Raw genomic sequence first — 14,321 nt, 5'->3', positions numbered from 1 at the left:
TATTTAACATTGCATACTATAGCTACCAATATTGTGTATGTAGCTGACTTTGCTTAGTAGCATAGCCAGAACAAGTTACCTACTTAAAACTGGCTAGAGTGAGACAGTCTCTCTCTTCTCCTGGCTCTCATTCTTGTATGCTACATCCCGAGACTGATGTTCAGAGCTCACCCACAGCACTGCTGCCTTGAACTGAACTTGTGGAGAGGAAGAAAATGCTCTGTCTCTCTCTCTCTCTCTCTCTCTCTCTCTCTCTCTCTCTCTCACTCCAAGAAATGAACCAAGGAGCATTTGTTTCTGTTCTGTTGTCCTCAGTTTTAGGTGCTGGCAGTGATGCCCAATAGACCCTGGAGTTCAAGACATAACTTTGGAAGCAGGATTATATGTCAGATGGTCCAATCAGCCAATCCAGCAGTGAATCCCTGAAAAACCAGAATGGCTGAGACTGAAACCCAAAAGAAGTTTGACTTGGAACTGGCACTAAACTCTATTGAAAATTAAACAATGAACTTAATACCTTTCCCCTCTCCAGAGATTGAGGTGGTATAAGAGTGCTGGAGGGTTTCTGCTTCCCACATGTTAAGAGATTAAGTTTGTATATTTGTGATTAAGTCTTTTGAAGTAAATACTCCTCCATAAAAGCTGATTTGTCTGTTGGGGATGGAGCAAATTGCAAGGGAACATAGTCACTATCCAATCCCCCTTAAGAAAATCAGAGAATTTGGGGAGCAGGATAAAATGCAAGATACCTATGTGGCAAGTAGGCACTGAGGACTAAGGTAATCAGTGTTATATATATCATGTTTTATAATTATACTATGTTGTTTCTTCATGTATAACTTAAGCAATCAAATATGTACAGAATGTCTACTCTGTACAAGAGTAGTACCATTCATCTATGAACATTTACAGTCATTGGCAGGTTGAGATCCATTGTACAAGTTATTGTTGGGGACACAGATATATATGAACTATTACTTGCCCACAAACAGCTTATGATACAACTGAAGAGACAAAGAATGTATACATAAAGAGATGACTCAAAATATTTTCACCCTTATAAAGAATCTGTGATCTCAGTAGAAAGGGTATTTCTTTAGCTAGTACAAATCACAAACTCTTCACACTTATGCTCTCTGATTCTTTTCCATGCTTTTCATCGACAATATACCATATGTGATGGAAGCTATGCACTGAGACGTTTATGATTTTATTAATATTAAGATGACATTCAAGTTCTCTGTTATCCATAATCTTCCCTATATGACTATCATGTTCTTTTTCTGATTAGATATTCCCTTAGAGATTTTTATGTCTTTTTCCAAGAATTTTTCAATTGTAACCCATGGGTATCCATAATATACATTGCCATTATCCATTGAGTCAGTTGTCATGCAGATTTTTCAAATAATATAGTGTCCTGTGATTTATCACCAAAAGATATCACTGGGAGAATTTCTTTTTAATTTTTTTTTATTGAATCTCTGATTTTCACCAATATATTTAAGTTCAGGTAATGAATCCCCATCTTCCAAAGGAGAGCAATGTCTTTTCTGCAAGTTAAATTCTTAGAAATTTTCTGGAACACTGAGAGGTTAAGTGACTTGTCTAGAGCCACACAGACATTATGTGTCAGAAGTAAGACTTAAGCTTAGGGCTTCCTGATTATTATCTTTTTCCTCTTCACTGAAAGACCACTGGTGCTAATACACAGACACACACGCGCACACACACACACACACACACGTATATATGGTGTATGTGTGTAATTAGTAGCATTTTGTACCTTAGAATCATTGAAAACCTTCATAAAGCCCCGATATGTGATTGACCCCCAAATTTTTTTCTATGATTGTGATGTGACTTTTATTCAGTAATCCCTGCCAAAGGTACTGATGATATAAATTATTTGGCACAGAAAACTCCTAGACAAGCCATTGTGGGGACACATGGCATAAAAGTAGTCAAAATGCTTCAAGACAAATGCAGAGGAGGGGAAGAAACTTGATCAGAATTTAGGTAAGGGGCAGCTAGGTGGTGCAGTGAATAGAGCACTGGCCATGAAGTCAGGAGGACCTGAGTTCAAATCCGACCTCAGACACTTGACACTTATTAGCCGTCTGACCCTGGGAAAGTCACTTGACCCTAACTGCCTCAACAAAATAAATAAATAAACAAATAAACAAACAAACAAATAAAAAGACTTTAGGTAAAGACAGGATGATAGATTTGAAGTTTAAAGACACCATAGAAGTCATCCAGACCAAACTCCTAATTATAAAGATGAGGAATCAAGGAAATCAAGTGTAGTGCCCAAAGGCACACATTTAGTAAAAGTAATAGCAATGTTTTAAAACTACATCCTCTCATTCCTGATCCAACACTCTTCTTTGTGGCATTTTCATAGAAAACTCAACTCATTAATGAGAAAGTTTTTATGAGTTAGACATATCATCTTCCCATGTAGGAATGTAAACAGGGAAGATGATATGTCTAACTCATAAGAACTTTCTCAGTATTAGACGAGATGATAGAAATAAATTTAGACAAAGGGAACAGGTGGGAATTGATTATGAAAGGATGATATCTGTAAAGCATTTATTTTTTGTTTATCTTTTTTTTGTGGGGTGGTTGGAGTTTGGTGACATGCTTGGAGTTGTGCCATGGGTGAGTTCTGTAAAGAAGAATTAATTGTTATTTGAGGTTTTTATGACCCCATCTTTTGGCTAGAATTTTAAAAAAACCTCAGGGCACACTGGCCTGGGGTTCCGCAAACTGGTTGTAGCTGTTGCCATGGTGCTAGCACCTCATGTCATCACCACTCGATGACAGCTACATGGACCTGGCAAAATTATAATGACTGGAAGCCCAGTGAGGGCAGTCATGTGACAGAAAAACCCGGGAAGACCTACATAAGCTGGTGCAAAATGAAATGTATCGTATACAAAATAAGAGCAATACTGTAAGATGATCCGCTGTGAATGAGTCACTTATTTTCAGCAATGAAATGATTCAAGACAACTCTGAAGGTCCTATGAAAAATGCAGTCAATCTATAGAGAGAGAACTGATGGTGTCTGAATACAGATTGAAGCACATTTTCTGTTTTATTTTGTTTTGTTATTTCCTTTATCTGAATTGCTTGAATTCTTGTGGAGGGGGTGGGGGGGTGGGGGTGGGGAGGGAGGAAGAGAATTTGGAACACACAGCACAGTTTTTTTTAATGATGTTATAATTTGTATTACATGTAATTTGGGAAAATAAAACTTAGTGGGAAAAATGATTAAAAAATAAATTTTAGAAAAGAAAAGAAAAAAGAAAAAAAGAAAATGCCCCCCCAATACAACTAATTTTTTAAAATGTCACTATAATTTAAGTAGGCTGTACTTTCAGAGTAGTGCGTGCGTGCGTGCATGTGTATGTGTGTGTGTGTGTGTGTATGTGTGTGTGTTTATATGTAAATAATTAGCTGAGGTACCCAGGAACAATATTTTCATCTCTTTTTTTTTTTGACCAATGGAGGAACTGATATACATGAAACTCAATAGCAAAGATCTCTTCTAATATAATTTATTTGTTAACTTGCTACATTATAGTGCCCCATAGCCACTTGGTATCTTAAGAGTAACAGGTTAGACTTTTTTCTTAAAGGTGGAAGGTTACCTTAAAAATCAAATTGACCCATCTAACACTAGCATTTGGAAATACAGGCTTTTCCCAACAGTTGATCTGTTTGGTTTTGACTCCACAAACATCATATTTCCCCAAGCATAAGCTCATCACCAGATATCACATCATCTTGGAGATTACTTCAGCTTTGATACTCAAAACCTGAATGCCCTCAGTTGTTTCTTTGCTCTGATTGGAGGCCTGGAGAATGCAGCAAAAATAGCCCCCTGAAGCTTCCCTTGATAGGGCCTCAGAATTTTCAGTCAATTCTTCATTCTGCTACTCTACGTGTTTCAACTCCATGAAAATCATGTCTCCTTTGTCTGCCCCTCCCTCTTTAAGTTTCCTTTTGTGTTTTGATTTCCCTCATGAAACTGTAGACTCCTTGAGGTTAGGAACATTCTTTTTCTTATTTGTATCTACAGAGCTTAGCACAACATTTACTGACTATTAAATATTCATGGAAAATATAACATTTCTCATCTTAGTCAGCTATAGAAAATCAGGAGAGAATTTGAAAGATAAACTGATTTTTAAAAATGTTTAAGGAGGTAGTAGGTAGTGTAGTAGATAAAACACTAGCCTTGGTTTCAGGAGTTCCTGAGTTAAAATCTGGCCTCAGACACTTGACACTTAGTAGCTATGTGACCCTGGGCAAGTCACTTAACCCTCATTGCCCAACCAAAAAAAATAGTTTAAGAAGAAAGGAAATCAACAGTAAATTAAAATTTAAAAATGTAAAAATTTTCATAGTTGATGCTCACACCCCTTTTTGATTTCTGGTAAGTTTCTACCTGCCAAAGTTTTCTGTTATTTCCCATTCTTCTCTCTCAAATATTATAGAAAAATGAACAAAACTCCTCGAACACTGATAAGTTACATATTAAGGTTTAGTCTAGGCATTTTTTCCAAGTTAGAAACTTTTAAATATAACCACTAATGATGGAAAAGCTGACTGACTTTGATGTTCCATCCCAAGTCCATAACTTTTTTTCTTTCTTAAAGATGAAACATGTAAAACTATAATATTGGTAAGCTTTTCAGGTGGCAGAAATGAAGAAATGATAAATAAAACTTGTGTGAAGACTCTCAATTCATCAGTGTTTTAGCTATAATACAATACATTCTTAAGTGTGCAGCCCCATTACTGTTGGTTGAAATAATGCAAAGCTGTGGTGGGTCTCTTTGAGACAAGATTTTATAGCCATGTCATAAAACATATCTGAGTAAAAACACATGCTTTCTTGATCATTAAGATTTTTCCAATTGAATGGGCCAAATTTCACAATATGGCAGAATTTATTTTTGCTTTGATATCTACAAAGAATGACCAAGTAATCCCATACAACTGTCCATTTAAAAAAAGGATCAGTTATTTCTTAATTGTCCACTGAGAGTCATGCATTAGCTTCTTGAACTAATGCAGCCTACTTCAAAATACAGCGCAAAATATTAGTTCATCTTTTATTAGTTTCTCATTATTGTCTGAGTTGATTCTATATTGTGAGTCTTTTTTGATAAGTTTGAGCATGATTTCTTCACCTAGACAGTGGTTCTTGAGGATGAAAAGGAATCATAAATAAGTGAAGGAATTTAAGACAAATCAGGACAATGTCAAGGTATAAATATTTTCTGAAAAATCCTACTTTAAACCTATTATGGGGAAAAATTGCACTCTTTAGGACATGCAAAGAATCTGAAAAGTATGATAATCATCATACATTTCAATTTTAAGGTGAGCATGAGCTCACTGCTAAAGACAACATAATTCACCTAGTTATTATGCATCTGTCCTAAGACAGATATTCCCACTGAATTTATTTTTTAAATTCACTACAGGTAGAATCCAAGCAGTGTGTTGGGACTGTGGCTGCTCAAAATGGCTAGGGTGGTGACATGTATAAGCTTCACACTTATTTCACAATATTACATACACACCCACTTCCCCACTGGAATCATTGATCTACAGCAATGTAGTAAAGTATTGTGAAACTTGTAATACTCAACGTGTAATTTTTTTCTTTTGACTAGGGTTCTATTAACAGTTATTCCCCATTCTCTATTCTCCCACTCCCTAAATTCTACCTTTGGCTATATAGTTTCAGCATGAGAAATGCAGTGAATAAACCTTAGAATGAAATAATTCAGTAAGCCCCTTAAGTTAAGCATTTTTAGTGTGGGTTGGCTTATATCAAATTCTTATGTTACAGCGAGTCCCACTGTGCTTTTCTGGGATGTGGGTGGCCTTTTCAAGTGATTGGTAGATCCAGTTCTACTATACATGCTTTAGCAAACAATAAATAGTAGTTCTTATATTTGTGGCTATTCTTTACACATTGAAAAAATCTCCTTTTTGGTTCAAAAACACCAAACAGAATTGCTCATTATTTTATAGACTGAAAAAGTTTCCCATATTTCAATACTGATACAATTAGTATATTAAAATTGTAGCTGAAGGGCTAAGTATCCTCATTGGGAAGCACAACAATCATTAGGTTTTGTAAGTCTGAAAGGAGAAACAATTAACAAATTCATAAAGCATTCTTCTGGTTTAGATCATATTCAAACATGTAAACTGATTGTTTACCATTGATGACATGATATCCATCTCCTGAAATAGAGATGATGGAATCAGGTTCCTTAGTGAGGAAAATATATTTCTGAAGGTTGCCAGCATGAGGATTTATTTTGTTCAACCATTGTTTCAAGAGTATTATTTTTTGTTGTTTTTTTCCCCCCAGGTGATGGTTAGAGGCAAAAAAGTAGCAAAAATATCTTTTTGTTAAGAAAAAAAAAACAGAACCAAAACAAACAAACAAAAAAAGAAACAAGAAACTAAGAGTTAACTCTTGGGGCAGCTAGGTGGCGCAGTGGCTACAGCACTGGCTCTGGAGTCAGGAGTACCTGAGTTCAAATCTGGCCTCAGAAAGTTAGCACTTATTAGCTGTGCGACCCTGGCAAGTCACTTAACCCCAATTGCCTCACAAAAAAAAAAAAAAAAAAAAAAAGAGTTAACTCTTTTGGAAAGGAGTTGACTAAGTCTTTAGGAATAGGGAAGAATGAGATAATATGGGTCACTTCTCAGCCAGCATCTTTACTATTTGGAGCCACTTAGATGAATGGGATGGGGAATAAATGCAGGTTATTCTTAACTGAGGGGAGGTACAGGGAGGGTAAATGGAAAGCTTATTTGGACCAATGATTTGAGCCATATAGTTGCTGGACCAAACAAAAATTTCATTCACTGTAAATAAGACCAATTTAGCCAAGATTAGAAAGAAAGCAGGAATTTGAGGGGAAAAAGATTGTTGTGTCTCAGATAAAGTTCTCATTTCTCAAATATATAAATAAGATTTATAGAAGATGAGTCATTCTCCATTTGATAAATTGTTAAAGAATATCAAGTCAGTTTGATGAAGAAATCAAAAGTATATGCAGTCATATAAAATTATTAATTAAAGAAATGCAAATTATAACCACTTTGAGATATAACCTTACACCTATCAGATTGGCTAAAATGATAGAAGCCCTTCAACTGGGGAATGGCTAAAGAAGTTGTGATTATGAAGGAATACTAATGTGATATTATGTGATATATATGTGATACATATGAGAAATGATGAGTTGGTTGATTTTTCTGTTTCTGTTTGGTTTTTGTTTGTTTTTTGTTTTTTTGTTTTTTTGGGTTTTTTTTGCAAGGCAGTAGGGGTTAAGTGACTTTCCCAGGATCACACAGCTAGCAAGTGTCAAGTGTCTGAGATCAGATTTGAGTTCAGGTCCTCCTGAATCCAAGTCCAGTGCTCTATGCAGTGCACCACCTAGCTGCCCCCTATTTTCTGTTTCTGTTTTTTTGGTTGTTGGTTTTAAAAATACAGCATTTTTTGGGGGGAAGGGGAGGCAATGAGGGTTAAGTGATTTGCCCAGGGTCACACAGCTAGTAAGTGTCAAGTATCTGAGGCTGGATTTGAACTTAGGTCCTCCTGAAAATAGTGCTGGTGCTTTATCCACTGCGCCATCTAGGTTCCTCATGAGCTGGTTGATTTTTAAAACACATGGAAAACTTGCATGAAATAATGAAAAGTGAAATGAGCAGTAAAAAGAGAATGTCATACATAGTACAGAAATATTGTACTAAGAACAACTTTGAATGACTAATTCATCTTAAATATCTTAAATACTTAAACTAACTACAAATGACCTGTGAAGGAAGATGCTATCCATCTTTAGAGAAAGAACCAATAAAAAGATGCATAGTATAGTTTTACATATACATATATACATACAACCACATACACATACAAATATACATTTGTGTGTATATATATATATATATACATATACATATATACACAAACACACATATTTGTGTTTAATTTGGTTTTCTCTAGGATGGAGTGGGGGGAGGGGAAAATAAAAATACACAGCAGAGAACAAAAGAAAACAAAGAAATAGAAAAGTAGGTTAAATTTAAAAATAATGTGTAGCAGTTATTAAATAGCTTTTCAAAAATAACTAAAGAGTCAGAAATGGAAAAAATGCATTACCAAAGGTTTATGCTAAAGGAGGGTCTTCTTTCCAGGAGGGGATAGATTGGAGATAGAATAAAGAAACATACCCTCCAGAAATATTGCCCCAGTGTCTACTCCTCTATATCTAGGATAGTGCTACCAGTTTGCCTTGGGCTTTTCTCTGTGAATAAGAAAGTTGAAAGGTTTATCTCTGTTGCCTAAAACCCAATTCTGGATCACAATTTCAGGGTGGAGAGGAGTGGCCTAAGTCTCAAGAGAACAAGTATTCTACCTATGTAAGAAGCAAAGCATAGACCACGAAGGCAGTGAACAGAACGTTTTCCAGATCATCCCACTTTGAAATCACTCAAAATTTACAGGTCCCCCAAAGTGAGCTATGAAAAAAAAGACATAAAAGACATAAACATCCCGTTTATCCCTACCCCTGCCCCCAAAGTGAGCAGAGCTCATCTCTAACGTGAAGTCTAAAGTCAAGAAGTAGGCTGGAAAATGAACAATTTTTTTAAAAAAAAAGAAAAGCTGACCTTAAATAGCTATTATAGTGATAGGGAAGCTTAATGCACACACTAAGAAGAGGAAAATAACTTAAAAACCTCTACAAGCAAAGCCTTCAAAATACATATCCTGGATTTAAGCCCAATAAGAAATCTTAGAAGAGTTAAAAAAAATTAAAAGGGTTAAAAAAGATTTTAAGAATGAAACACCAGTAGATGAAAAATTAGAAAAAGAAATGAAACCTAAGGAAGATATTATAGAAAAAAAAGAATTAAAAAGCTTGGTAACAGAGGTACAAAAATATTGAAGGAAATACTTCTTAAAATTAGAATTAGATAAATGGAAAAAGAAGTATAGAACCTGTAACAATTAGAATGATTCCACCTGCTGGAGACTTACTGTAGCAAAGCTCCACCATGAGGAGAAGGCCTCTGAGGGCAAGACATCCAGCTCTTTGGTGTCAGGAAGTGACTTTTTGCTGGTGGGAGGAAGAGGGGATGAGGCTGGTGCTCTTGCTCTTTTCCCTCAGGACTTGGGTGGAGAAGGGAGCTCGAAATGTGCTTTCCCTTTAATAGATAGATGAATCTAGGTCTCTCTCTCTCTCTCTCTCTCTCTCATTACCAAATTCTTATTCTCCTTAATAAATACTTAAAAGTCTAACTCTTGCTAAAGCTTATAATTTATTGGCAATCACTCATTGGATAATTTTAGACAGACTAGCTAGAATTTTAGCCCCTTACAGATGGCTGACCACAAAGAGGAAAGCTGAACCTACAATCTTCTGATCTTCTGGTTGGGTAAGAAATTTTCCCTACCCTATCCCTTTAAACTGCTACATACCAGCTGTTTTCCCTTTAAATTTTCAAATGGGCTTTTTCAACTCCCAAAGTACCCTATTTCTGATTTTAGTCTGTTTAAACAGACAAATGGGGGATAAGATCATGTTAATGCTTTGTTTTTGTGGATTTTCTATTTTTATTTTTCTTTTTGTTAGAAGAACCAGCAAGGTGCTCACACAAGGGAATACAAATATCACCCTCTCTCCCAACCATACCTTTTAAGAGATACCTCTGACTCCTGCAGCTTTCCCAAATTCTAACCCTTATTGTTGCTCTTATTTTGCATGCCTGGAGGCAATGACCCAGCCTCTAGAAGCCTTTAATCCCCTAGAAGCAGGGGAAGGGGAACCCAGGCTTGAGGTCTAAACCAAGCCTGATTCAAATGGCCCTTCCCCTCCTCTCAGGACCCCACCTTCTCCCCCTACAGCTTCAGCCCTACCCCAGCTAAGTTGTGATTCTGACTCCACCTGCTGTGGTTCTCCCAAACCAACCTGAAAAAACCCTTTAAATTCCAGATATACTCATTTTGTTCATAATTTTGTTAATCTGCTTTTGTCTTTAATTAGTAACCTTATAAGGCATTTGTATTATGAAAGGACTGACAGACAATATAGAGGGGTTAAAGAAGACAAACTTAAGCTGAATAAAAATGACAATCATCATCATCATATTTCAAGAAGACATATTTTACAGAAATGTAGAAGTAAGCAGCAAGGTATTAATATGAGTATTGGGGATTTTAGATATCAGAATCAAAAGTGTTCTAAATTTACTCAGAGAAATAATGTCAGTTCAGAGGTTACATAGGATTTCTATGCTATTACATCTACATTTTTAAAATTAGTGATACGGGTTTATTTTCATAGAGATTTTCATGCTTTTGAGATTGTGTTTTATACTTAGCTTTTTTAAAAAAGAATATTTTCAAAAGCTTTTTATAGACATGTGTTCAAGTTTATATTTTGTAATACTCTTATTAATGTTACGTTCATATTCATTTAGATTTCCCTAGTTTGAATTTCATTGTCTTTTATTCTTCCAAGTGTATTTTCTTCTATTCATTCATCTAATTTTGAAACAATGCAAGATGGTTTTGATTTCATAATACAATGTTAATTCTGGGAGTGTTGTACTGTTAAATCACTTATATCTAAGGGGTGAGGAAAATCTCACTCACAAATCTTATAAGAGAAAATGAAATTTAATGAAATCCAAGACTCTCATCTTTTCATGATGAAAAGATCAGAGCTTAAAAGAAAATTTGACATACAAACATAAGACTGAAGAGAAGCATAAAAAGATAAAATGGTTGAGAAGTTTTAAGGGATTTTGAAACTCTTTATATTACTACATGAGAAGATGATACATATAACCCCTAAGAATTTTGTCATCACTAGGTCAGTTAGAGGGAGTCTACTTAGACAGAGAGCATGAGCATGAGACTACTATTGTTGGCATGATCTCAAAAAAAATAATGGAGAGATGAAAAAGAGGGGTTTCACTGAGAAAAGAAGGAAGGGAGAGGAATAATGGGGGGAATGATCTCACATTAATGGAAAAGCGACAGTACAACACTTGAACCTCACTCTCATTTGAACTGATTCAAGGAGAGAAATAGGGTGGTAGATTAAGGGAGTCAGTGATCAGAAGCAAAACAGACTTTTGAAGAGGGGCCAGGGTATAAAAAAAAGGATAAAATAAAAGAATAAGATGGGGGGAAAGACATAGTTAGCTTTCATAAATATGAATGGCAATAGTATGAACTCATCCATAAAATGGAAAAGGTTAATAGAATAGATTCGAAACCAGAATCCAACACTATGCTATTCACCAGAAATACACTTAAAATAGAAAAAAATACAGCGTTAAGATAATACTATTGATCAGAATTTATAATGTTTCAGTTAAAGTAAAAAAATGTTAGGGAAGCAATAGTAATCATACATAAATCAAACCCCAAAACTGATATAAGTAAAAGAGATAGTCTAGGAAAATACATTTTGTGAAAATGTATCATATACAATGAATTCATATAAATACAGAAAACATGCTCATATGTATAATACATCATATATAACATAACATAATGAAAATAATATAACAAAAATATAACTATAACAATTAATATGATATGATATATGATATACTATACTGTAATTCAATATAATGTAATAAAATATAAGAATAACATCCAAATTATTGAAAGAAAAGTTAAATGAGCTACAGTAGGTAATCAACAATAAAACTATAATAGTGCGAGGCCCTAATTTACCCCTCTTCGCCCTAGGATATAGACATAAAATAATTAAGAATGAAGGTAAGGAGGGGCAGCTAGGTGGTGCAGTGGATAGAGCACCGGCCCTGGAGTCAGGAGTACCTGAGTTCAAATCTGGCCTCAGACACTTAACACTTACTAGCTGTGTGACCCTGGCCAAGTCACTTAACCCCAATTGCATCACTAAAAAAAAAAAAAAGAATGAAGGTAAGGAGAATAGCCAATTTTTAAAAAATACATGATATAGGTCTGTAAAATAATCAATATGGATAGAAAAGAAGATATTTTTCATCTATGCATGTTAACTTCTTAAAAATTGATCAAGTATCATGGCATTAAAACCCTCACAAACAAATAGAAAGAAGCAGACAGATATATTCATATTTTCCACATCATACTGCAATATTTTTATTGAACAAAGCATCTTTGAAATATAGATTAAAAATTCATTGGAAACTAAATAACCTAAACCCAGAGAATTAGTGGGTTAAAGAAGAAGTTATAGAATCAATCAGTAATCTCATTAAATATAATGATACCAATTAGAAAACACACCAAAATTTGTGGGATGTAGCCAAAGCACTACTTAGAAGGAAATATATATCTCTAAATGTGTACATCAATAAAAGAGAGAGAGAGTAGATCAATGAATTGGACTTGCAAAAAAAATATCCTAAATTTAAAATATTATATTAGCAAGGGGATTACAACAATATATTATAAAGATCATACTGAATAACAAGGCTGGATTTATAACAAGTATGTAAAACTGGTTCAATATTAAGAAAACTAAAAGCATAATTTACTCCATGACAAAAGCATCAAAAATCATGATTATTTCAATAGATGCAAAAAAAGCTTTTAACAAAATGCAATATCAATTCCTATTAAAACACTCAAAAGCTTAGAAATAAATGGACCTTCTTAAAATGCTAAGCATCCATGTAAAACTATGAGCAAGCATTATCTATAATGGGGATAAACTAGAAGTTATCCATTGAGATTGGGTTAAAGCAAAAAATATACATTTTCAACATTACTATTCAAAATTGTACTAGAAATACTAATTACAGCAATAAGGCAAAAAGAGATTGACAATAAACATAGGAAATAATGGAACAAAATTTTCACTTTTTTCATAAGATGTGCTAAAATGCTAATAGTCAATTTAAAAATTGTCAAGAAAATTAACCAATTTAACAAAGTTGCAGGATATAAAGTTACCCTATATAAACCATCAGCATTTCTATATATTAGCAACAACACCCAGAATGAAAAGCTACATTTAAAATAAGTGTATACAGTATAAAATGCTTGGGAGTCTATCTATCAAAACATATAGGAGCTATATGAAAAATGGCAAAAAAGTAATGCAAATAAAACAGATGTAAACAAATGAAAACAACTCTGACGTACCACCTCACTCCCATCATATTGACTGATAGAAAAGGAAAATAACAAATGATGAGGGAGTATGTAGGAAAATAAGTATTCTGATGCACTACTGATAGATTTGTGAAATACTCTAAGGATTATGGAGAACAATTGGGAACTGCACCTAAAAGGTTGCAAAACTACATACCTGTTGACCCAGTAATACCACTGTTAATTCTATTCCCTAATGATATCAAAGGAAAAGGAAAAGTGCACATATGTACAAAATATTTATAACAGGTATTTTTGTTGAAACATAGGTGATACCCTTCAATTAGGAAATGACTGAACATGTTATGACATATGAATGTTATGGATTAATATTGTTCTGTATGAAATGATGAAGGAGATCATTTTTAAAAGACCTGAGAAGACTTTTATTAACTGATGCAAAATGAAGTGAGCACATCCATGACAAAAAAAAAAATTAACATAGTAACATCAACATTGTAAAGATAATCAACTGTGAAAGAACTAGTTATGGTCATCAATAAAGTGATCCTCCATAGTTCCAAAGAATCCATGTTGAAAAAATGCTATCAACCTTCATTCAGATGGCAATTTAGAGATTAAGAATTTAGATTGAAACATGTTTTCTTAATTTTTCTTTTTTTCCCTCCAGATTATGGCTAATTCAGAACATTGTTTGAATAACTTCAAATGTATAATGAGTATTATATTTTATCCTTTTTCAATGCATGAAGCAGAGTAAAAGAAGGGAGAGAATTTGGAATTATAATAAAATTGAATATAAAAAAATCTATAACGTAAAAAAATGAAATTGGTCTGCAACTGGTAGTCTTAGAGAAAATCCAGGGGCATGTAGAGTTTGTCTTTTTGCTCAGGGTCACACAGCAGAGGCAGGACTTTATGTACTGAAGTAGAAATAAAGTGGAGAGAGATAGATAGGAAGACAGACATAAAAACATAGACAGAGAGACAGGCAGAGACACACTCACTGAGATGAGATGAGAGAGAGAGAGAGAGAGAGGTTATTCTTACATCTAAGAACATTTCAGATGAAGGGGATAAGGCTTTATACAGGATTTGTGTGGGGGAGGAGATATGACATGAAAAGAGA

Source organism: Dromiciops gliroides, chromosome 3 (assembly GCF_019393635.1).
Source record: "Dromiciops gliroides isolate mDroGli1 chromosome 3, mDroGli1.pri, whole genome shotgun sequence".
Lineage (NCBI taxonomy): Eukaryota > Metazoa > Chordata > Mammalia > Microbiotheria > Microbiotheriidae > Dromiciops > Dromiciops gliroides.
The sequence above is the reverse complement of the archived record's forward strand: the minus strand, read 5'-3'. Positions refer to the sequence as shown.